Below are 26131 nucleotides of genomic sequence, written 5' to 3'. Positions count from 1 at the left end.
CTGGATGCTCTCCAAAGCTGTCCAGGGAGAAAGGAGATATGCTGGGAGGGAACAAATGTGTGAGCAAGTGGACCCTTTCTCATTCCTAGAGGACTGGGAGGGCAGGACACACTGTCTGTGGGCCTCCTTGGGTCACTGTCCCTTGGAACTGAGAACATCACCTCTGGCTACTCCACAGCCAGTGACCATCAGCCCCTCCCTTGCCGCATCTCTGCCCAGAAATATTCCCCTTGGCCTCAGAGCGTGTCCTACAGATGGTGATCCCAACTTCTGCTGTCTTCATGGGACGACCCCAGTGCTGCAGGAGGTCCTGGGAGGTCAGCAGCCCCACAAGCACTCAAGGCGGTTCCTCTTGCTCTGGATGGAGCTGTGCTGGGGGAGAAGGCTCAGGCAGAAGATGGCCGTGAGGATGGAAGGAGGGGACGGTAGGAGAAATCACCTTGGCTAGAGCCCAGAGCCTCCTCCTCCTCCTCACCTTCCCACCCACCTCCAGAAGGAAGGGGCACGGCATGCATCCAAGGGCAGGGATAGCTAGGGCAAGTCCCCTGTTCTTCCGTCACACCCATACAGTGCCCTGTGCAGCCCAGCGGTTGGTTACACACATTTGCAGGGCTGAGGTGTCTTTGCAGAGTGCACATCCCCGACTCCCATCAGACTGAGCAGCTCCAGGACAAATAGGTTTTTCACATGGGCCTACAAGATGACACAGATGAGCTTATGACAGGTCCTCCCATGGTACTCTAGAGAGAGCACCGATCAGAAGAGCCCTCTTTGCAGCTCATGGCAAGTGCAATCCCATCCTGGGGGGCAGGGGAAGAACAGTTCCATGGCAGAAGCTCTCTCACCACCTTCTCCTTTTCCCTCAGGCCACTAACCCCAACCCCTCACAGAAAAAGGATCTTCGCCTGCAGGTCTCTGGGTGCATAAGGGAAATAGGGCTGCCAAGGGAGAACTGAGGGCCCTTTCCCCAGAGCTCAGCCTTGCACAGAAGGTCCTCCTGCCAGGATGCCAAGAGAGGAGAACTGTACTGTGCCCTTCCTCCTAGCTCCCTCCTCTCCTGAAGCCTACAGATCACGGGCAACAGCCTTTGGTGCTTGGACCTCAGAAATTTGGGACTACAAAGACAGCCGAGATCTTCTGCACTGACCTATCTGTGAGACATTGAAAGGGAATGGGCTGGAAAAGAGAGGCAATGAGGTCCTCCAGGGGCCACATTTCCTGCCAGGAGCCTGCTTCAGCATGGGCTCTGCACAGGCCACGGTTCCTGCAGGGGATAGCCACTTGGTCCGGTGTGGGATCCTCCGTGGGCTGCAGTGTGGCTATCTGCTCCACCGTGGTCTCTCCCACGGGCTGCCTGGGAATCTCTGCACCGTTGCCTGGAGCACCTCCTCCTCCTCCTCCTCCCCCCTCTTCTCTGGCCTTGGTGTTTGCAGGATTGTTTCTCAAACTTTTTTTTTTCTCCATTCCTCATTTCCTGTGCAGTGTTTTGCCCTTTTGCCCTTTCTCAAATATGTCTTCATGGAGGCACCACCAGCGTTGCTAACGGGCTCAGCGTTGGGCAGCAGCGAGTCCATTTTGGAGCCGGCTGGAACTGACTCCGTCAGACGTGGGGGTAGCCGCTGGAGTCTTCTCACAGAGGCCACCCCTGCAACCTTCTCCCCCAGCTACCAAAGCCTTGCCACGTAAGCCCAACAGAGTGGGTCCAACGGAGTATGAGGCACAATTGGATGAATACAAATTTCAACAGAAAAGAACCAGTGCAGGCTTCAGTAAGGGATGGATGTAACTTTGAATAACCTTAAGAAAAATGGTGTTATTGGTCATGCTTTAACATTTGGAAAGAAATGCTCTGAAAATACAGCCATCTAATGTCCTTGGTAGATCTTTCTGATGCCTTTATCAAGTGGAGCGGGTGGTGCTATTTGTGGGGGTTTCCTTATTTTTATTATCATCAGATCTTAACTGCTGTATTTTACATTCTCCCTGGGCCTCTTTGACCCCCCAGGGCCCTTTCCCAAAGGATTCTGCCTGGCAGGTCCCTGAGGGGACAAAAATCTGCCCTTATGGAGCGCAGGGTTGCATTTCTGCCTTCTGTTTTGCAGAGCCGCTGCGCACTCCAGACTTGAGAGCTATCCCAGCTTTTCTCCAAAACCCCTATAAGATCACAGGTGTGCAAGTGTGCACAGACTTTTCGGTTGTCCTGCTCGTGTTCTGGCTCAGGCTCTTCTCTTACGTATGTCTGGGGTCAAGCTGGAAAGGCAAGTCAGTCAGTGAGTGAGTCAAGGTCAGGATGAGGTCTCGTGACAGTAATCGGGGTTCAACAATGTCCAGCGATCACCAGGTGTGTTCCTAGAGATAAGGAAGGTCTCGGGTCAAGCTGGGAAGTCGCCCGCATGTCAGCGTCCAAACTGGGATCAGTGGGGTCCATGGCCAGATACAGGCCCAGCTGTGTCACAGCTGGCCCCTTGGTTGGGGCCAAGCAGTAGAACTTAAGCTTGAAAGACGCTCCCATGGGAAGGGGAAGTCGGCCCTGGCTGAAGCCTCCCAGCGGCACCATCTGGGAATGATCTCAGCAAGGTCAACAAAGGGAAGAGGGTAGCCCTCAGTTACACTACCTCTAAGCTGGATTGGACACAAGGCAGACTAGGATGGAGGATGCACTTAGGGCCCTTACAAAATACCTGCAGCCTCTGTCGCAAAGAGGGACTTTGCCTGACCTCCCTCATGAAACAGCAGCAGAGTTTGTGCGATTTGGCCCTGAATCACCTATCCCTGCCTTCCTAGACGCAGCTGCTGGGCACTCACGTTCAGTTTTTCATGGGGGACATGGAAATCCTGGTGCTTGAACACCAAAGGAGTCCTCAGCTGTTTGACTCTCCCTGTGCCACCCAGAGAGTCCGTCCTACATCTCACAGTAGAGCAACATCTGGACCCTGGACCCTTCAGTTCAATACCCATTTGGTGCGAGGTCCTAGCCCCGGCCTCACTCAGCACCAGGCTGAGTGGTGGCATTGGCATGGACATGAGGAGCCCGCGTCCCGTCCCAGGCACCAGCAACACTGCATCATAAGGGGATCGATTCAGGGACAACGGCCTGCATAGGCGGGCAGGCTTTCTTGGCCTTTCTCCCTGTACACAAAGCAAGAAATGGAGGGTGCAGGAGGCAGAGACTGCATCTCAGTTCTCTGGGCACCTCTCTGCCAGGTTGAAGCCACCACCATCCAGCTGTAGATTCCTTTCCAACTGCCATTCCTGCTATGACCTGCACATGCCCTCATGATGAGGGTCACACAAGTACAGACTGACACACGTGTGCTCATGCATGCCTGCATGGAACCATGCAAAAATCTGTACGCTCGCATAAAGCCAGGAAAACATCAGCAACTGTGGACTCTGCTGAGGAGAACCTGGGGACCGCATGTGACATGACCTCTCACATGGGAGTCCTTGGGCAGCTGGACGAGAAGCATGAGAGCGGTGCCCATTTCCTGACGACTTTGCCACAAACGAGCCCACAGCAATGACCCAGGTGCACATCACCTGCCTGCACGGGACACCACTAGCACTTGAGCTGAGTCTTCTGCCTGCGCTGACGTGTTTCTGCCCTGGAAATCCTCGGGACTCTCATCCCGGCACTTACAGAAGCCTTCATATGGGAAAGCACGTGGCATAAGCCAGGAAATGAAAAGGCAGCAGTGCAGGAAACCAGGACACAGCCCATACCATTAGCTGGGATGTTTTGCATTTGACATGAGCTTGTCAGAAAATTACTGCTTCCACAAAGGGTGCCTCTGGGCCCGAGGCAGTGCAGGACTACTATAAAAGGCAGCCCAACTCTCTGCTCTCTCATCCACTTCTCTCGCCTCCTCCTCCTTGGGAATCAGGTGAGTGTGAAGCCTCTTCTCCTCTTCCTTCAAGATCAGGTCTTCCCTTGACGTGTGGCTCTGCTGATATGGGCTGTCCTAGCCCAGGGCTGGGAGCTGCTTCTCATAGGAGAGGGAAGGGGAGAGAAGGTCTTCCGCAGAGAGAGGCTGGGACTTAGTTGAGGTGGCTCCTGGGCTTTGAGCTGGGCAGCATATGCTGCGCCAGGAGGTGCCTTGGCTCCACTGTGGACGGGTGCAGTGCTGCTTCTCATGTGTCCCTGTGCTTTGCTTCCTCCCTGCCCTCTCTCCCAGGTGCACCTCCGGCCCAGAGACATGTCCTGCTCCGACAAGTGCCAGTCCCGCCAGCCCTGCCAGCCTTGCTGCCAGCCCTGCGGCCCGACCCCCCTGGCCAACAGCTGCAATGAGCCCTGTGTCAGGCAGTGCCAGAACTCCACCGTCGTCATCGAGCCCTCCCCCGTGGTGGTGACCCTGCCCGGCCCCATCCTCAGCTCCTTCCCGCAGAACACCGTTGTGGGCTCCTCCACCTCCGCTGCTGTGGGCAGCATCCTCAGCTGTGATGGAGTCCCCATCAACTCTGGGTGCTGTGACCTCTCCTGCATTACCAGCTGCTACTGTTGCAACAGATGTCAACCCTGCTAAAGCTGCTGGCAATGTCCCTGGGCAAGAACCTCCCAAGACCTCAGAACATGGTGCTGGACAGGAGACAGAGCTTCGGGGCATTGTATTTAGAGCTTCGGGCCATTGCTTCGTTCTTCCACTCTCCTCTCTCTCTCTCTCTCTCTCTCTTTCCTTTGCTGTCACCACCTCCCAATGCCAGCCTAGCGGGGACCTGTGGGCCTCCCTCCCTCTGCAGGGCAGGCAGGTGGACACCCAGACAGAGCTCCACCGCATCTTAGTGGCTGCCCCGGGTGCTCCCTGTGAGCCACCTCCTTTTCTTCTTTAGACTCATTAAAGTTGTGCTGCATTCAAGCCTGGGCCTCTGAGTCCTCCTTCCTTCTGCGGCAACTCTTCCAGTCCGGTCAGGAAGAAAGGTGGCTTTTCGGAGAGGATTAGGTTGGGTGCAAAAGAGGACCCTTCCTCAATTGCAGAGGAAGGAGAGGGTAGGACTCCCTGCCCTGGGTTTTCTTTTGTGTCCTTTCCCTTAGAGGTGAGGAATACATTCCTGGCTACTCCATAGCCATTGTCCATCAGTCCTTCCAGCCTTGCTGCATCTCCTCCCAGATGGGCCAGAAGCACTGGGCCTGGACCACTGGGCCCTGGAGCCTGTTCTGTGAATGGGGAGCCCAACCCTTGAGTGAGGAGCCCATGGCTGCGGGAAGCCAATGGATGAAGTTAGCAGCCTCTCTTGGGGATGGGATCTCCTGTAGCTCTGAATGGAGCTGTGCTGGGGGAGGAGGCTCGAATAAAAGATGGCTCCAAAGGGTGTCAGGAGTGGGCATATGGAGACAATAATGCCTGGGGACAGCCCACAGCCTCATGTCCTGCCTTCCCCTCCCCTCCATTACCTGATCTAGGGTCCATGGCCAGCACACATAGGCACAGACAGATGAGATAGGTACTTCATACAGTCCTTCAGCACATGGCAGGGCCCAGCTGCTGTTCAGACATGCAGGGCTGAGGTAATTCACAAGTTAGTACTGGTATCAGCCACAAAATGGAGTCCCCACTCCCTGTGAACCCAACAGCCCCATGGGCCACTGCAGCTGCGAGAGAACACCCACTACCCAAACACCCATGGCTGCTCTGTGGTACTTTGTCTCCTCCAACCCTAGGGCAGCTTTTCTGGGCCTCTAAGGCTGCACCACTGTCAGATCCCAACTCTGCTCTGGAAAGGTTCTGTGCAAGAGCAGTTACCCCCTCCATCCCCACAGGCCACTGTGGCCGACAGTGGGACATGTTTCTGTGCTCAGCAGCTTCTCTGATCTGTCTCTGCTGGGCCATTCTCAGCCCTCTTGTGTTGGCTGATATTCTCAGCCAGCGGGTGGACCAAAAACCTTGGCATATCAGAGGGTTTTGCCAGGAGGAGATGCCGAGGCAGAAGGCCGGCCATGCACATCTGAGCTCTGGAGAGTGTCTTCCCCAGAGGAAAAGGTAAAATTCAGGCAGAGGGTCTTTCTGCATGGAGGTTCAGATATGAGAGCCTTCATCTGCCTCCTGGCCACCCAATTGTGAAGTGAGGTGATGAAGGTGTTGAGGCACTGACGCCATCTTCGCTGTTGTCAGGGTATGTGTAAGCCCAGCTCTGCAGGCCCTAAGTGCCACAAAGCATCTGCTGCCTGCATATCCCTACAGGAAATCCCCACTTTCTGGCCATCATCTCACCATTTACAGGCAGATGGTGACTGGGCAGATGGCAGCAGTACACAGAGCGTCCCCACAGCAACATGGGCTCTCTGCAGTCCAGTGACTCCCTGCCTTCTCATGGCTTCTTTCAGGTGTCCATCTTCCCTGAGTCTGTGTGAACGACTTGTGGCTTCACTATTTAATTCCAATATTTAGGTATGCTTTTCAATTATAATTGAAAATTTCTTTTTAGATGTTGGCCTTCAGCCCTGGGTGATGCTCTAAATCCTGGTATCCCTCGGGTATCCATTGTCTCCTGGGTGCAGAAAAGGAACTCCTGAAGGCCCTGCTGGGATCAAAATAATGGCTCAGGCACACAGCGCCCCGTGAACCATGTGAGATTCCACTCATGCTCCTTCTGCCTACCTTTTGGGGCAGAGACACCATCTTTGTCCATCTCTCTGGGTGCTGGGCATCTTCTTTCTGTGCCCGGAAACCAAGGCTTCACCCTCTCCTAATGAGACCTGTTGCCCAAGCCCTGGGGTCAGTTGTCAGCACCCAGGCAGCTCCAGTTCCTCTTCACTGAGGACCCCCATGGGTAGCCCCACAGGTCGAGAATTGGTCGTGCCCCGGGGACAGGGTGGTACAGCACAGGCACCAACCCAACCATAGCACAAACACTGGGGCATGATCCTGCCTGTACTCAGCTTCCCTGGCTCCCCATGTGCTCTGAGGCAGGGCCAGCCCAAGCTCCACTCACACCACCAATGCTCCTCACATGCAGGCCAGGGCCTTCCCAGCACTGCAGTCCCTGGCTATTGGAGATCTGCTGTTGCCCCTTGTCTGCTCCATGTGGCGGCTTGTGATAAGAGAGCCTCTGTCCTCTTTGTAGCTGCCCTTTAAGTAGTGGACTACTGTGATGCGGTCCCCCTGAGCCTTCTGTTCTCCAGGGAGAAAAGACTTAAATCCTTCAGTCTTTCCTTATAGGACAGGTTCTCCAGCCCTTTGGTCACCTTTGACATGTACCAGGTGGTGGCAGCAGGTGGCAGATGAGGATCAGCAGAGGCCGAGTCAGGGGACTCAGATCCCAGCGGTGGCAGCCCCCACCTCCAACACATCAGTGACCAGTTTTTCCTAGGTGATTTAGCCTTGGAATCTAATCCATCTGATCATCCTAGAGCAAGCACAATTTTCCTGAGCAAGTCTCAAATAGATATGCAAGAGAAGAGGAGGAGTAACCACATCAACCATGTTTCGCCTGGGCAGCTTACAAAAACACACAGCTCATGCTCAACAATATTTATAGATGACTGCACAGTCAGTCAACCTAATCTTAGAAGCACAATAAAGTGCAACATTAGCAATATTCTACCATATAAAGAACAGAGATTCAGATAGATGATTGGGTATTTTTGAGGAAAAACCTCATCCTCTCACACAGGAAGTTCCAGATGACTACTACAAGCATGGCCCTGATTACAAGCACATCTACTGTTTTTTTCGGACACTTTTCAGTGCTGCACAGCTGACAGCTGAATATGCAATTTGGTTTATTTGGAAAGGCTTTTAACCTATGCAGAGATTGACATATGTCCTAGTAACTGTAAGAGGATAGTCCTAGGAGCTACAATGCTTGCTTCTAAAGCAGGGAAGATCAGGCTGTGTGGAATGTGGATTATTACCAAACATTGAAGGACTTATTGAAGGACCATGATCTCAGTAATAGCCAGGAAGAAAGGGGAACGTGACTGTGTCAGCAGCAGGCAACACAAATGGTTTTCCTTATGACATGGAAAGTCTTCACCATTTTTGGCACAGAGGTGGTGGTGTAGCAGGTCTCCATGAAGAAAACCTGATGAGGATTAAATGCAGCAATATCTGCAGGCACTTATTGCTCCACGCTGTGACAATGAGGAGGTCATTCCCCACCAGGTTTGGAAGATACATGGAGAAAATAATGGCACATGGGGCCATGTGCCCACCTAGGGAGGTCAGGAAGCCCAGGGGAATGAGATCAGTTACAGGTGTCTTTGATATGGCTATAAAAATTAGAAAGGAGGTTATCTCAAAGTGAAAAAAAAAATTCTGCCTGGAGGAAGGCCCTAACTAGTAAAAATTTCAGCTGGGGATTGCACATAATCACCTGCATGATCATCCGCACTAAGCCAATTCTATCCCCAGAATGCATTCTCTTAAAACAAAAGTGAACGTAAATGGAATTTAAGGATGCTATAAAAATAACAAAGTGCGGTGGTTTTTTTTTCCAGTTCAGCTACTCCTGACCTGCAGCTCTTGACAGTTTGAAGAAGATAATGAGAAATTTTTTTAAAATATTTTCTCTTTTGACTCTGAGCCATGCTATTCTCCCTTCTGTGATTTTATTCTTTCCAAGAATAATTGCAATTTCCCAATTCTCAGAAAGGTGTCAAATGGGAGTCTTATCCATGTTCTTTCCTGGCTGTGTTCCTGGTCCTGTCCTCCACCTTATTATTTCTTGCTTATGTTTATGTTTTTTGAGGGCATCATATTGTCCTGTTTGGAGTAGCTTTGTCATGTCCTGTGGTGGGTTTGACCTTGGCTGGCTGCCAGACGCCCACCCACTCTTTCTCAATCCCACTCCTCAACAAGACAGGGGGAGAAAATAAGGTGAAAAAACTCGTCGGTCAAGATAAAGACAGGGAGATCAAATACCAGTTACCCTCACAGGCAAAACAGACTCAACTTGGAGAAGATTAACGCAAATTATTACTAATTAAAAATAGAATAGGATGGTGAGAAACAAAGACACACACACAAAAAACCCTAAAACCAGTTTTAGGTATTTAAGTATGCTTTTCAGTGATACTTGACAATTTCTTTGACCTCTACCCTCAGCTCCAGGTAGTGATTTAAACACTTGTCACCCTCAGGCAATCATCATCTCCTAGGTGCAGAGGAGGAACTCCTGAAGGCACCGCTGGGCTTGAAATAAGGGCTCAGGCATGCAGGGTCCCATGGACCAGGCAATGCTCCCCTCACTCTCCTCCTGCCTGCAGTTCTGGGCAGATTCACTGTCCATATTCATCATCCAGGCAGTGGGCACCTTCTTGCTGTGCCCAGAGACCAAGGTCTCATTTCTTCCTCTCTGAGACCTGCAAGCAGTGGCACTGGGTGATTCACCAGCACACTGGGTGATTCACCAGTGCCAGAGCATCTCCATCTCTCCCAGGGCACCCTCCCTGGGACACCAGAGCCTTGTTTCAGGGGGAATCTGTCCTCCAGCAGACCTCACATACTGACAGGATCTGCAGCAAAATAATAGAGGGCAGATCAGTGCCACCAACGTAGGAAACCTCTCCTCATGTTAAGCTCTGCTGGCCAAAGTGCTAGGCTGGGTGGAAGGCAGGCACAGTCCCTGAGTGTGTACTCAGGGACCCAGGAGCCATCCAAGATGACAGGGAATTGGAAGTGGGATGTAACATTCTCATAGAGGCTCCTTGGGTCCCTCACACTCACACCAGGAGGTGTCCTGGCCCCAGCACATGAGGACCAGGCACTGCAGACTGTTGTCTGGAGCCTTTGGGCAATGGGAAAGCCGGGAGCTGGGACACAGCACAGCTCCCCTCTGGGGGCATCCTGGCAGGAAGTGACAGGCATTTTTGTACAGTGGGATCCACACTGAGCTGAGGTGCATGCTGAGACCAATGCTCCTGTTTGTGTGTGAGAAAGTCAGAAAACCACCTCCCAGCCCAAAGAGCAGAGCTTCTGGAAATGTCTCGGTGGCGAAGGTGAAGGAAGAAGTGAAGAAGAGAAAATATTTGTTCTTATCTTCCCTGAAACACTCCCTCTCTGGTTCTGCCGGCTCTGGCAGTGAATCATTTTTGTCTCTCAGACAACAGCCCACTGAACCGCTTCATGGAGGACACCCTGCAGGTAATCCTGCAAATGGCCGTGTGGAAGAATCATCCCCTGAGCTCTCCACTGACACAACATGCATCCAGCTTTCCAGCTGTAAGTGTAGACAAGCACAGAAGACATGAGCATGTTAACTGAGCACATTAACGCAGAACCTCTGCACTTCTCAGTGACCATGCACCTTTCCATCCCTCTCAGGCACAGGACATCTCTTTTCTTCAGGTGCCTCATTCTCTTTGCCTCCTGATTCTCCCTGTTCCGCCTCTCCTTCTCACACTCCCTGTCCTGGTTTTGGCTGGAAGAGAGTTAATTTTCTTTCTAGTAGCTGGTACAGTGCTGTGGTTTGGATTTAGAATGAGAATAATGTTGATAACACTACTGTGCTTACACTAGTCAAGGACTTTTCAGCTTCTCATTCCCTGCCAGCACAGCTGACCCAAACTGGCCAAAGGGATATTCCATACCATGTGATGTCATGCTCAGTATATAAACCGGGAGGAGTTGGCCAGGGGAGGGGTGACCGCTGCTTGGGATCTGGGCATCTGTCGGCGAGTAGTGAGCAATTGCATTGTGTATCACATATTTTGTATATTCTTTTGCCATTATTACATTATTATTATTTTCCCTTCCTTTTCTGTCCTATTAAACTGTCTTTATCTCAACCCACGAATTTTACTTTTTTTTTTTTTTTCCGATTCTCTCCCCCATCCCACTGGGTGGGGAGGAGTGAGCAAACGGCTGTGTGGTGTTTAGCTGTCTGCTGGGTTAGAATCATAGAATCATAGAATAGTTTGGGTTGGAAGGGACCTCTAAAGGTCATCTAGTCCAACCCCCCTGCCATGGGCAAGGACATCTTCAACTAGATCAGGTTGCTCAGAGCCCCCTCCAACCTGACCTTGAATGTTTCCAGGCATGGGGCATCCACCACCTCTCTGGGCAACCTCTTCCAGTGTTTCACCACCCTCACAGTAAAAAATGTCTTCCTCATATCTAGTCTATATCTACCCCCCTTTAGTTTAAAGCCATTCCCCCTTGTCCTGTTGCAACAGGCCCTGCTAAAACGTTTGCTGCCATCTTTTTTATAAGCCCCCTTTAAGTACTGATAGGCTGCAAGAAGGTCTCCCCGAAGCCTTCTCTTCTCTAGCCTGAACAACCCCAACTCTCTCAGCCTTTCTTCATAAGAGAGGTGTTCCATCCCCCTGATCATTTTCGTGGCCCTCCTCTGGACCCGGTCCAACAGGACCGTGTCTTTCTTATGCTGAGGGCTCCAGAGCTGGAGGCAGTGCTCCAGGTGGGGTCTAATGAGAGTGGACTAGAAGTGGAGAATCCCCTCCCTCGACCTGCTGGCCACGCTGCTTGTGATGCAGCCCAGGATACGATTGGCCTTCTGGGCTGTGATCGCACATTGCTGGCTCATGTCCAGCTTTTCATCCACCAGTACCCCCAAGTCCTTCTCGGCAGGGCTGCTCTCAATCCCTTCATCCCCCAGCCTGTATTGATACCGGGGGTTGCCCCAACCCAGGTGCAGGACCTTGCACTTGGCCTTGTTGAACCTCATGAGGTTCACACAGGTGCACTTCAGGAGCTTGTCCAGGTCCCTCTGGACGGCATCCCATCCCTCTGGCATGTCGACCACACCACTCAGCCTGGTGTCATCTGCAAACTGGCTGAGGGTGCACTCGATCCCATTGTCTATGTCACTGATGAAGATATTAAACAGTACCGGTCCCAATACGGACCCCTGCGGGATGCCACTCATCACCAATCTCCATCTGGACATTGAGCCATTGACCACTACCCTCTGGATGCAACCATCTAACCAATTCCTCCCCCACTGGACAGTCCACCCATCAAATCCATCCCTCTCCAGTTTAGAGAGAAGGATGTTGTGGGAGACCATGTCAAAGGCCTTACAGAGGTCCAGATAGACGACATCTGTAGCCCTTCCTGTGTCTGCTGATGTAGTCACTCCCTCATAAAAGGCCATTAGGTTAGTCAGGCAGGACTTGCCCTTGGTGAAGCCACACTGGCTGTCTCGAATCACCTCCCTGTCCTCCATGTGCCTTAGCATAGCTTCCAGGAGGATCTGTTCCATGATCTTCCCAGGCACAGGTTAAACCACAACACCCCCCCGTTTGATACAGACTAAGCTCTGTCTGTCACTCCAGAAGGCTTCACTGCTAACACATACACTTTTACTCCCTCAGAAAGGAAAACTCAGCTAACACTTCTTTGGAGCCACCACGGTTGGTTTTGTCAGCTTCAAACACAGCTGCTCTCCAAAGTCAGCTCTTTGCTCCACCAAATGGACTTAGCATGACACTGTGCACAGAGGGACAAGCTCATTCCTAGAAATGGAGTGAACAGCTGTTTTCTGTCAGGAAATTGGGGCACAGAGATTCCCCCAAGCAAAGCAACGGTGATTCCCCTGAAATGGAGGAGAGACATGAAAAGCAACTGAACAGCTTGGGGCATGGGTGGGAATCCGGTTGAACAGAAAATCTTCCCCAGTCTCTGGCTGATGGGTCTTTTTCACATGCTGAGGTTTTGGCTGACGCCCAGGTGCATGGCTAGGAAGGGATTTTCCTTCCTTGGGCTATTTTGTCTAGGAGATAACACCACAAGAGCAGTCATATCTCACAACAAGGGCTCCCTTCTGCAACAGTGTCCTTCAGAGGAGGCTTGAGGGAAGAATGAGAGCAGGACAAGCCAGTCAGATACATCTTTGTAATACTCATTCCCATGCTGCAGTTAGTTTCAGCTCAGGGGGTTCAATGGAGCCTGGTGTGGTTCATGTGGCATCCCTCAATAGCTCTTCCCCAAGTTCAGGCACTCCTTGAACCTGACAGTTTTATTGGACTATTCTGCTCTTTTCCCAAGACTCTGGATCTGAACTCAGACAGAAAAATCACACCAGTATTTTGTTAATGACATTTGTCTTTGCTGCACAGGCTGGGGAGGCAGAGACCCAGCCTCACCACAACCCCAACATGCCACTGCTGGACAAGCTGAGGTCTACAAGCAAACAGTGCTGGGGAGAGAAACACTCCACAGGGAACGCACACACACACACCCTCTTTCTGTGTGATGCTGCATGCTGTGGGTACCAATGTGGGCTCAGTGGAGAGACAGGTGGTGCTGTCCTGCAGCTTGGCACCCCGCACATGGAAAAGCACCTGCGAGCTCCACAGAGAGCACAGAGGAGAACCTCTTCGAATCTACCCAAGGTTTGGATTTATCCATCCACAGCAGCATCTGAGAGGCCTGGGTCAGCAACTCCTCTTGCTCCAATCCTTGCTAGCCTGAAAGACACATCTTACCAAAGGCTGCACGTCCCAACAGGATTGCCAGAAAAAACAGGACTATGTCATGCTTTCCCTTTCACAGGTTGCCCACAGAGTTCCAAGAAAGAGGGAGTTGGTGCTTGCAGGTTCCCATCTTCTTCTGCTGCCTCAAAGCAGCCTCCAAACCTCACTGTGGAGGGTGGAGAAAATCTCTTTAACTGCTGCTCCAGACAGACCTCCTTACATCCCCACACTGCTGATCCAGGGAGGCTCTCTAGGGAGATGATAGACTGGTGCTCATTCCAAGGAAAGGAATCAAGTTGCAATCTTTGCTATGCCACAGGTTCCCGAGGGCCAGGGCCAGGTTTTTCAGCACTTGGAGATTCTTATTGGAGCAGTGAGGCAGCAGCTGGGCTTTTCACAGCCCTCTAAGTCAGAAGGTGTTTGAGCATCCTCTCAGGCAGACATACCTGCGGTAGAACTGCTGTCTCCAAACTCCAGGTCACATTGGCAAAGGGGCCTTGGGCACCTGGGCGCTACATGAATTGCACCTTGGGCAATTTATGTAGTAGACTAAGGAACAGATGCAGTGCACTGTCAGGCAACAGAAGGCTACCGGGAGCCTTCCAGCATCTTGTGTCATGGTGATCTCAGTGAGCCCAACCATTCCCCATCAAGGCAGGTGTCCATGATGATTTTCTCTGGCCATATAGTACCCAGGTGGACATGAGGTCTGCTTCCTGGGAGTGGAGAAGGTCCCCTTCAAGCCCACCCATGTCCTCCTTGTCTATAGGTACTGTCTGGATGGAGATAGGTCCAGGCAGAGACAAAAGTTCCCCAGGGACTGGCTGGACACAGGATTCTCTTCCCAAAGGCCTCTTTTAGCTTTGACAAAGCTCAGATCTTCAACACCTTATCTCTGCTTAGCAAATTTCATAGTGATTGACTCCTGAGGTATGAACTTAGCTTCCTTTGAGCCCCCCAAATTGTCTTTACAGTAAGTGTCTGGTTCAAGCATTCATTCAATCTCCAGGACCTTACATCAATACCAAAGGCTCTGTGTTTGGGGTTGAGAAAGCTCTCAACAACAAGCTCTTCATCTCAAAACCAGTCACTGTGAGGAATGCTTGAAGGTGTTGGTAACCGCAAGTTCCCTTTCTCGTGCTGATGCTGAACTTGAACTCCTAACTTTTTGAGATTAAGTCCTAGCAGAAACAGGAGTGCCTTGGGAGGAGATTATGAAATTGGAGGATTGTGTATCTGAGCTTGTTTACAAAGTAACCAAACAAGAAACCACTTTTTTTTCTTTTTTAAGGAAGGCGCTAACAGTAACATGTCAGATGGGTCAGTTGTTCAAACACTGCTCAGGGTTTCCATGGCTATGTTAGTGGTGTCAAAAAAAAAACTCAAAAAAAACCAGAAGAAGCCCCTACCCACTGCGAAGCAGCAATACCCAGTCTCTGCAGCAGGACTGAGGGCTGTCCGTCTATCCTAAGGCAGGAGGATCTCTGCTGCCCATCTCCTTGTGCAGAGCAGAAAGGCGCTGGTCCTCACTGGGAGCTAGTGGGGCCGGCGGCTGCAATCACTCCTTCCTGGGCACTGCCAGACACTGCCACTGGTCTCTTCATGATTTCCTCTCCTGACACCAATGCCAACGCAGGGGATTTCTGTCTCCATCCTGGTGGGAGTGCGGAGGGCAATGGGGTGTGAGTGGCAGGAGAGGTATTCTGCCTGATGGGCGGCTTTACAGCTGTGTCGGGGGGACAGGACCACACAGGGCTGCAGGGCTTTGGTGGGCCCGATGCTGATGCTGGTGCTGATTCCAGTGCTGGGCAGGCGGGCAAACCACCGCGGGGCCCAGGGCTGGGTGGGGCCAGGCAGGGCCGGGTGGGGGCGAGGCAGCCCCATTGGGCAGGGCAACAGCGCCCCCTGGTGGGCCTCTGTCCACCCCACCCCACCCACCCCCCTGCCCCTGACACACGCGCCCAGCCCTGCCCGCGGCAGTTTGTGCCCGGCCGCAGCCCCAGCTCCTCTCCCCGTGTCTCCCAGGGCGCAGTAATACTGTTGTGGTTTAACCTCAGTCGGCAACTGAGCACCACACAGCCACTCGCTCACTCCTTCCCCCCCTGCCCCAGTGGGATGGGGGGAGAATAGGAAGGGTAAAAATGAGAAAATTTGTGGGTTGAGATAAAGACAGTTTAATAGATAAAGCAAAAGCCGCACACACAAGCAAAGCAAAACAAGGAATTCATTCACTACTCCCCATCGGCAGGCAGGTGTTCAGCTGTCTCCAGGAAAGCAGGGCTCCATCACGCGTAACAGTTGCTTAGGAAGACAAACTCCGAACGTCCCCCCCTTCCTTCTTCTTGCCCCAGCTTTATATGCTGAGCATGACGTCATATGGTGTGGAATATCCCTTTGGCCAGTTGGGGTCAGCTGTCCTGGCTGTGCCCCCTCCCAGCTTCTTGTGCACCTGCAGCCTTCTCAGTCAGTAGAGCATGGGAAGCTGAAAAGTCCTTGACTAGTGTAAGCACTACCTAGCAACAACTAAAACATTGGTGTGTTCTCAACATTGTTCTCACCCTAAATCCAAAACACAGCACTGTACCAGCTACTAGAAAAGAAATTAACTCTATCCCTGCTGAAACCAGGACATACACTACCGCGTCCCTGCGCTGGGGCCAGGTGAGCCACAGGGCGCTGGACCAGCGGTCTGCTGCCACCGACAGCCGTCCTGGAGGGTCCTGCAGATCTTTGGACCCTTTAAGAGCGAGCGCGATGAATGCAGGGCCTTGGCCCGGGAACTGATGGTACCAGTAGATGACCTCATTTGACTGTATGTTGGGGTATGAGCAGTTGATGCTGATGCCGGTGCCCTCGGTGGTCTCTGCCGACAGCTCCTGCTGCACCTGGGCTCTGTATACAGCCAGTGCTGAGGAGACAAAGGAGAAAATAATCTCAAAACCTGCTTTCTGCCCAGCCCTGCCTGCTGTATCCCAGGACAAATCCCGCAGAAGCAGTCAGGAACAAACAGAGATTATAAGAAGAGTTCCCAGAGGATGTCAGCATCATACAGAAGACACAGAGGAAAGGACAGAAACAGGGAGAGTTAGATGAAGAACAGACTGATGAGTTTGCTGAGGGAAGGTGGGATGAGAGCAGAGGGAGAGATGGACGGGAGGACAGTCCAGAGCAAAGAGGTCTGTGAAGAAGCCAGAGGTCACAGAAGACTTGAGGGAACTGTGGTGTCACCCCATGCCCAGTCCCAGTCCTGGCCACATGCAGCCCCCAGCCTGGTCCCTCATCTCTGCCCCCAGCCCTGTACACCCAGGAGCACTGCAGCCAGCCTCCCCAGACCTGCAGCCTAGCACTGCCACATCCTGCTGCTCCGCAGCCCACACCTCACTGTCCCCCGCCAGCCCTGGGTCTCTGCTCCAGCCGCAGTGCCTCCTCTCTGCCATGTCCTCTCCTCTGCTGCTACCAGCTATGGTATGCTCTGGGGCTGTACCCTGCAGCAGTGCCACACAGGATCTCACTCGGTCCTGGGCCCTGGCAGGGCACGGAGGGGAGGCAAGAGTGGTGGGAGTGGGGTGCTCAGCAGGGCTGTGGCCCATGGAGGCAGAGGGCTCAGAGTGGGACAGAAGTGGGACAGGACAGGGCGCATGGTGCTGCTGAGCCACAGTCCCCCTGCACTGCCAGGCACAGAGAGGAGTGGGATGAGCTGCCATCGTGGGGGCATCTGGCACTACTGGATTGCAGGAACAGGTGCTGCTGCCCGGGGACACGGCACTCCAAAACCACACACTGAACCTCCACCCCAGAACCCCACAGGCTGGTGCTGCCCTTGGAGCCGGTATTGCCAGCCAAGTGGCCTGAGAAATGTGGCCTGGGGCTGGCGGCCCCAGAAACAGAAGCTGGGAGCACGGAGTGAGCAGGAGCCGCAGCTCAGCTCAAGGGCCTGAAGGCAGTGCCACTGGAGGGACCAGCAGGAGTGGAGCTGCCTGGAGCAACACTGGTAGTATGGGAGTGTGGGCAGGGGTTGCCCCCAGCAAAGGCACCTGGGCCGCGGGGATCCCAGTGCCCTGAATGTATTCAAAGTGGAGTGGGGATGACAGCAACAGGGCATGGCAGGAATTTTTTGAAGTGAAGTACTTTCTATTTTTACAGTATGCTTATTTTCTTGAAATGTCTCATTAGAAAATTGGACATTTAAAACTACATCTGGAAGTTAAGGGCACGGGGTTCTGCTGGATGCTCTCATCCATCAATATAAAAGGAAAAGTAAGCTATCGGGTGAAGTCTCCAGGGGATGCAAAGCAGGTGTTGACTGTCATGCAAAAATGCAGGAAGGACCAAGTGCTGAAGGGTGGGCAGGGGAGGAGATTGTGGGAGCAGGGGAGGTGGAGTAAGTAAAGGGGGAGAAGCTGAACATATGAGAAGAAATCAGAGCTGCTGGGAGAGGTGTAGTCTGGGAGAGAAACAGCATCTTTCTGGAGTCAGATGGATCCTTCCTCCCTCTCAAACACAAGAACAAACCCAACCCTCCTTTCCAGCACTTTCTCAGGCAGTTCTCTCCCTAGCTGGCATGATGACTCACAAGCCCATGATCCTCCCTCCTCTTCCTCAAGTCCACAGGTGTCTCATGTAGAGGGAAAATACATACTGACTCTAGCCCAGCCCCCTCCCACCAGACAAGCTGGTGAGGTCAGCTTTCATCTCCTGATTCCTCAGGGTGAACATGAGGGGATTCAACAGGGGCATCTTTGTGGTGCAGAAGTCAGCAGCCAACTCTGTCCTCAGGTACATGAGACCACGTGCGTGTAATAGCCAGCCACACAGGTGCAAGATGAGAGCTCAGGGGAGTGAGGCATAGATGCTACCTGCATGCAGGGAGGGAACTGCTTTTAGGGGCCCTGTGTCAGGATGACAGGGATTTCTACTCACCAGCACGTGCCTTTGCAGGTGGACATCAGCTCCTTGGCCACATTCAGAGCCAATGGAAGGGCATGTAGCTCTGATAACCAGAGCTCAGCACATTTTCCAATTTTCAGATGGCATTTTCTGTGGAGTCTGCAGAACTTTTCCCAACTTACAGAACAAGCCAGACTGTATACCCACAGCTGAGCAGCAACACAATCCAATGCACCACTCTGCTGCCATCACCGGCCTTCAGAGCTCAGAAAGTGATAGAAGAGCTAAACTTCCATTGGCAGGTGGGGAAAAGAAACCTGACTTCTCTATCAGTTCACCTTAGAAGAAAGACTGAAATTATGTGGTTCGGCTGTCATCAACTGGACTGGTTTGACCTCATGCAAATGGCACTTGCAGTTTCACAAATTAAGCAGTGAAACAATGAGGCCACTGGGAGGGGGCTGATGGACTGTGAGCATTGTACTCTGATGTGATGACAGTGCAGCCTGGACCACCTGGACATTCTAATTGAAGAGTCAATTTCTCAAAGGAATTTCAGTCCCAGAAAGGACTTGGATCCAACAGTTCTTAGATCTCAGTATGAGCTTAATTTCTCAGAAACACATTTTTGAATAAAAATTACTGCTTCTCTAGCCTTACAAGACACAGTACTTCATACTAAGTTAAGATTTTAAGGTTGGGGGGAGGGGTCAATACATTAATATCAAGGGACTATCACCAGAGAGTCTTCCATAGTCATAGACAATGCCTATTCTGTTCCTTGAGTCTACACCAAATGCCACCAGGAATGGAAATTGATATGTTTCCACAGGAGACAACACAATGCTAAAATCATAGAATGGTTTGGGTTGGAAGGGATGCTTACTGTGGTTAGTGTCTGGGTCCCTATCTCAATCATGGTGTCCTCAGATGTTGTTTGGGTCTCTGTCTCAACCATCATGTTCTCAGATATAGTTTGAATCCCTGGCTCAATCATGGCATTCTTAGAGGTGGTTTGGGTCCCTGTCTTAACCACAAGTCCTCTGATAGAACTGAGTTGTGGCTTGATAGGCACAGGTCAAGCCCCAATACAGTGCTAAAAGCTGCTGATTTTCACTGGGGTAGGCAAAGCACACTTCTATCAGGTGGTACGTCAATTTACCAGGATTGCTAGCCTGTTCAAGTGTAAAATGGGAGGTGATAACCACCCCAGGCACTTGCCCAAATCCTTCCACACACCCTGCCACCCAGGGACTGGCCACCTCAAGGCGTGTTTCACTGTTGCCTCACCCAAAACTTGTCTCCTCTTACACCAGGATGACGCTGGATTCCACAAACCTGACAAAGAGCCAGCAGTGTTAATTAGTACAGCTGTTAATTGAACAGCTCACTAAGGGTGAACAGGGACCTTGGGAGCCTATGAAACAAAACAACCCACATCAGTCCCAGATGGGAAGAGGGAGGTGTATTCCCTCATCCTCTCCACTAGATAGCTCCCCCAGCACAGTAAGGGCATCAATGCCAGGGAAAAGCACATAGCCTTTGGTTCTATTAACATGTTCCCAAGCTCAGCCAAATAAAGAGATAAGCAGTGCAGCAAGGAAACTCTCTGACCCGCACAGAAGCCTGCCGATTAATAACTACTACAGCTATAGCATACTCAATTCAAAACTGCCATTGTTTCAAGCCCCACATTGAGCACCAAAAAGACTGTGGTGAGTTGACCTTGTCTGGCCACCAGGTGCCCACCAAGCTGCTCTTTCAGTCTCTCCCCCTGTGCCCTTCCTCAGTGGAACAAGGGAAGAAAATAAGATTATAAACTCATGGGTCAAGACAAAGGCAGTTTAATGAAGAAAAGCAAAGTCTGCACACAGAAGCAAAGCAAAGCAAAAGGATTTGCTTTGACGGTTGGACTCGATGATCTTAGAGGTCTTTTCCAACCTCAATGATTCTATGATTCTATGATTCTATGATTTATTCTCTACTTCCCATCAGGAGGCAGTATCCAGCCACTCCTGGGAAGCAGGGCCAAAGTTTGTGTAGTGGTTGCTTCAGAAGGCAAACACCTTAATAATAAATGCCCCTCCAATCCTCCTCCTTTCTCTTGTGTTTTATTGCTGAGCATGACATCATATGGTATGGAATATCCCTTTGGTCAGTCTGGGTCTGCTGTTCTGCCTATGTCCCCCCCTCTTCCCCACGCCCAGCCTACTGACCTTTGGGAGAGGGAGTTGGAGGGACAGGGTTGCTGCTGCGCAAGCACTGCTCAGCAGTAGTCAAAACATTAGTGTGTTATCAGCACCGTTCTAGCTACAAATACGAAGCACAGCACTATGAGGGCTAATACGGGGAAAGTTAACTCCATCCCAGAGAGACCCAGTACCTGTGTGCTCACATGTGAGTAAATGCTTGTGTTTGTGTAGACACATTGTGTGTGTTTTCACCTATATATGCATGTGAGATGTGCACACACATCTATGTACACATTTGTAACAATACATACATGTGCGTCCAAAAAAACATGCATGTATGTGCACCCTTTGTGTGTGCATGTGAGCATGTTTTTACATTAATCTGTGTGTATGTGGTTGTGAAATTCCTTCCATTTGCTTGTGATGTCAATAGGTGAGATCATGATGAGAACAAGGGGTCCAACTGAAACCTTCAGAATCTGCTGCTCCGTAGTGCTCATGGACAAAGCAGTAGAGTGCCATGAGCAGTACATTCCCTTGTGATGAGAGACACACAAGAACACACAAATGGACATGATCATGCGGATCTGCATGGAGTCATGCACAACTTTGTGTATCCACATGTATTCGCAAAGACCCACATGCACAAATGTCCACACAAGCAAGCACACATGCATCCACACAAGTTAACTGTGGACTTAAGTGAGGAGATGCTGGATCCCACCCCAACAAGGAAGGTCTGGAGCACCTTGGGGTAGAGTAAAGCTACAGACACATCAATACTGTATGCTGAGAACTCCCAGAGACTTCCCAGAGTGGGCAGGAGGCCAAACAGGCTGGCAATATTCTTAAATTAAATCCCAGCAACACAGCCCACTCACCTGAGGAAGCGACAACAAATGCCTGTCTGGCAAGCTGGGAGGGAGGGATGGAGGAAGAAAGAAGGGTGTAACATGCCCTCTCACACAGAAGTCTTTGGGTGTCTGGCTGAGGATTGCACAGGTGCAAGTAGCTGGGCCCAGGCCAACATCACCTGCTTACATGGGACCTTTCTGGCACTTGGTCCACATCTTCTGCCTGTATGAACACACTCCTGTCCTTGAAATCCTTGTGTCTGTCATTCCAGCTCATCATGAGGGCTGTGGCCTCTCCAGCTTCTGCAGCCTCCTAAACCTGCTAGTGAAGGCCGTGGCACATGGTGACCCTTCACCATTCCCAGAGGAAAGGTAGAGTGGGACATGCTGAGTAGGCCCCTTTCAGGACCTGTACCTTGGAGCTAAGGAAGGTTTCTCCACAGCCAGTGGCCGTGAGGCTCTGCCTTGCTTTGTCTCTCCCGAGAAATGTCCTTGCAGCGTTGGAACGTGTCCTGTGGATGTGGACCCTGACAGTGCTGGGCTCTGGTGAGGACCCTGGGGCCTGAAGGAGGCCCTTAGAGGGCAGCATCCCCACAGGCTCTTGGGGGAAGGATGTTCCTCTTGCTCTGCATCAAGTTGTGCTGGGGAGGTGGCTCATACAGAAGATGATCTTTAAGGATGGCACATTTTCCTGTATAGTGAGAGAGGAAAGGGAGAGAGTTGCACTGCAGGAAGAGAGGATGGGGTGTTGCCTACATGTCCCAAGGGTAGCAAGAAGCTTTCCAAATTATTGTTTTTACGGGCAGAAGACATTAGAGTATGTAATCTACCTGAGGAAGGCGAGATCCTGAACTGCTTGTAGGCAATCGTTGGGCATGCTGACATGCATCCACCCAACATCCTGCTCAAGGATCCTTGCAGCAGAGACTAAACCCATGCTGTGACCCAGCACACCTTCCAGCCCCTCACAAACAAAAGTGAAGGGGGAAGAAAGGAAAGCCCGCTGAGAGGGGAGGTAACTACATTAAGATAGACATGAAATGACACGCTGATAATGCTGATAAAAAATTTCCACCTGCTAATTAGCAATTTTTTGCATGTTGAAGAGATGTATTTGTCAGTAATGAGTGTTGGAAGTAACTTCATCAGCTCAACTTCATTTCTATTTCCTCACTTCAGCATTTGCAGCTTATGACAAGTCAGGCTTGTCCTAGACTCACAACCCACTACTGCAGCATGACTTCCTGCACAGGAGCTCTGGCTGGTTCCAGACCCCCACCTCTTTCTCTAGGGAGTTTACAGTCACCAGGGAGCTACAAAGTTTCTTGTATTCATTTCTTTGTTTCTTTATTTTCTGCAAACTTGAGGAATACTTGAGTCTTTGTCAAGAGGGGCTGTTCTACATGTCTTATGTTTTTTCCCTACATGTAGATGTGTCTGGAAATGACCTGGCAGCTTCAACTCCAATGCAGTTTCTTTCTTTCCTTTTGGAGGTAACAACCCCCTAAACCTGTCAAAACACCTCAGTTAGGAGCAGCCAGGCAGGGCTGAAGAGTGCCTCTTTTCACTTTGTAACAGTGGGCATTCAGCAACCTGCTAACAGTGCCCGGAGGGGCTGGGAGCTGTCCCTAGAACTCCTGGTTCCCAGCACGGTTTTCTCTACTGTTCCTAGCTAGGGCAGAAGAGCAGTCCAGTGCTGTCCCAGCCAGATAACCAGGATCAACTCTCTCTCCCCAGCCAGCACATAGTCCATGGCCCACACCTTGGAGCATGAGTAGCTGCACCAGTGTGGGAGCAAAGCCAGCTAATCCTGGGAGAACGAACGAGATGGCACTTGGAGCCTTCTCTCCTCTTTCCAACCACTCTGAGTTCTCCACACAAGGTTTTGAACTATGGCAAAGAGGCACCATGGGTTTGTGCTATTAGTTCTCCCAAATGAGCCCTGGGGATGATTCACCTTGCAAGGACGTAGCCAGCTAAGCAATTCAGAAATGAATGCACTCTGAAATTACCATGTACATAATGAGTTGCCGTAGGAGCCTGACATTTTGTGACAGGAAATGTTTGTCAGAGCTCTGTAAGGTCATCTTTATTCTGATCTACCACCTGTTCTTCAAACAAAGCAGAATCAGACCTTCATCTGGGATAAACTGGTTACCATAGTTTACAACAGTGGACTTATTTTGGCCCTCTGATGCCAACAGAGACAACGAATTTACCCTGCCACTGCTTGGATCAACTGCTTTCGTCTGGGCAGTCATTTTCTTTAAGCATGACAAAGATGTGCCAAAGCAGAATAAGACATTGCTTTCTATAGAATTGCAATCTGAAGAAAGTCTACATTCCTGAGAGCTGGAGGAGGAGGAAACTGCACATTGTGGATCCAGCTCTGTTGTTTGATCCCACATCTGGGCAAAGCCTAGAATCCTACAGTCTAGAGAACACTGGAGGACTGCAGTTTAGAGTCCTGGGGTTTTGGTAGGGAGGGGTGGCTGTTGAGCTCCAGTTCAAAGGTTTGGACTTCAGGGTCCATATCTGGAGGAATGGTGTGGCCTGGTGGTTAGAGCAAGTGGTGCTGGGAGTCACAGTGCCTTGGTCAAATTCTCAAGTCTCACAAGGAAGGGTGAGGTCTATTGTTCATAGACCCTCACACCCCCATTCCTCTCTGCTTTCCTGAAGTATATGATCCAACATTTAGAGAAGCAGAGCTCAAAAATGAAGACTTCTATGTTGCCTTCCTTTATTCAGGGGCAAGCAAGCAGTGCCCTACAACAAGAGGAGGACAGACATTCAGGCCCAGGAATAGTTCCATGGGAAGACTGAATCCCTTACCTAGCGTGGAAAAAATCACCTCCCATCCGTTACTCCACAGGCAGAGCTCAGGCCCCTGACACTTTCAAAGATCATCCAGTTACTCCAGCACAACTCAAGCCTAGCACAGAGCATTTCTGCCTCTCAGGGGCAAGCAGGTCATTAACCACAAAACCCACAGTACCTCAAGAAGCCAAAAGGCTCCTGACCTCATAGGAAATTATGTCTCCTGAGTCAAGCCTTAGGGAGAGAAATCTTCTGGTGACCAGTCTCTCCCTTCCTGCCCTGGGATCTGGACAGGGGAAACAAGTGACCAGTAATTTTCTCTGCTCTTAAGGGGTCAGTCATTATGGAAGATGAGCCATCCATGGCAGGATGTAACACAAGAAAGCTTGCCCATGGCCATGTGGAAGATGGACCTGGAGCTCCCTACAGCCACAATGTTTTTCCAGCTCCGGCCCCAACTGTGGTCAAAGAGACACAAAAGGCGTGAGCATGTTGACTGAGCTCATGTCTTCTGTCTGCAATTCTCAGTGACTGCCCAGTCTTGGAAAAGTCTTCTTCCAAAACCTCAAGCAATTCTAAGTGATTGCATTTGCTTTACAGGCCACCCAGGAGGTTATGAATATAAAGGGACAAGGAAAGATTTGTCCCATGAACAGAAACAGAATCAGATGTACAAGGGACAGAAAAATGCATTCTAGTATTAGCTGCTAGTGCCCACATATTGTGACATATTCACTATTTGGTCTTTCAGATGCCCTTTTCTCATGAAACCCTGAACCCTCTCCCACACACCTTTGAGTTTTTACCAGGCATGAACAGAACGAGAATCATCCTCCTACTGGGACCCAGACCACAATTTTCTTGCCCTGTTTTTGTGTGCAAATGAAGCTACTCATTCACCTTCCAGTTTCCCACAGACACAGGCCGTCTTTTTTCTCCAGATGCTTCATTGTCTTTGCCTCCCTCTGATTCTCTTTCTCCTGTCTCTCCTTCTGACCCAACCTACTCCCACCTTGGCACAAAGACTGAGCTTTGTGTGTCACCTCAGAAGACCTTGCTGCAAACACCTGCATGTTTACTCCTTCAGGAAAGAAAATCCAGCTAATTACCCCTTTTGGTCACCACGGCTGCTTCTGTCACCTTCCACCATGGCTGCTCTCCAGGGCCACCAAAGATAAATGGCCAAAAGCACTGTGCATAGAGGAAAAAGCTAATCCACAGATATGGGAATTTCCCAGGACTTCATGAACAGAGGGGCTCCACTTCCTGCCACACTGGTGATTCTCCAGTACCAGAGAAGAGAGATTACAAGGAGTAGAAAGTGGTGAAGGGGGTGCGGGGTGTGAGGGGGGGAGGTTAAACAGAGTACCTTCTCCTTTGTGTAGCTGATGCACGATGTTAACAGTCTCAGCGTGTCTTTTCTGCTCAGCTGGCCCTCAGCTCCTGGCAAGGAGGCTTTCTTTCTGCTGGCCTTTCTGACATCCAGACATGATGACATTCTGTGGTCCTGTCGTGGTTTAACCTCAGTCGGCAACTGAGCACCACACAGCCGCTCACTCACTCTCCCCCCACTCCGGTGGGATGGGGGAGAGAATTGGTAGAGTGAAAGTGAGAAAACTCATGGGTTGAGATAAAAACAGTTTAATAATTGAAATAAAATAAAATACTAATAATAATAATAATAGTAATAATAATAAGAAGAATATACAAAGCAAGTGATGCACAATGCAATTGTTCACCACCCGCCGACCGATGCCCAGCCAGTCCCGAGCAGCAGTCACCCCTCCCCCAGCCAACTCCTCCCAGTTTATATACTGAGCATGATGTCACATGGTATGGAATATCCCTTTGGTCAGTTGGGGTCAGCTGTCCTGGCTGTGCCCCCTCCCAGCTTCTTGTGCACCTCCGGCCTTCTTAGTCAATAGAGCATGGGAAGCTGAAAAGTCCTTGACTAGTGTAAGCACTACCTAGCAACAACTAAAACATCGCTGTGTTATCAACATTATTCTCAT

At 51.0% G+C, this 26131-nt stretch overlaps 1 protein-coding gene and 2 pseudogenes across 1 annotated transcript in view; 2 read left to right on the top strand and 1 right to left on the bottom strand.

The window, feature by feature from the left end:
* The window catches only part of LOC143169211 (feather keratin Cos2-3-like), a 56671-nt gene that overhangs the window by 8918 nt on the left and 21622 nt on the right, over positions 1-26131 (bottom strand). The window lies entirely within an intron of this gene.
* On the top strand, positions 3751-4523 carry LOC143169418 (feather keratin Cos2-3-like; annotated as a pseudogene).
* Positions 6762-7915, top strand: LOC143169180 (cyclin-Y-like protein 1; annotated as a pseudogene).

The sequence above is a fragment of the Aptenodytes patagonicus genome, chromosome 20, assembly GCF_965638725.1.
Source record: "Aptenodytes patagonicus chromosome 20, bAptPat1.pri.cur, whole genome shotgun sequence".
Lineage (NCBI taxonomy): Eukaryota > Metazoa > Chordata > Aves > Sphenisciformes > Spheniscidae > Aptenodytes > Aptenodytes patagonicus.
This window is presented reverse-complemented; position numbering and strand designations above follow the sequence as displayed.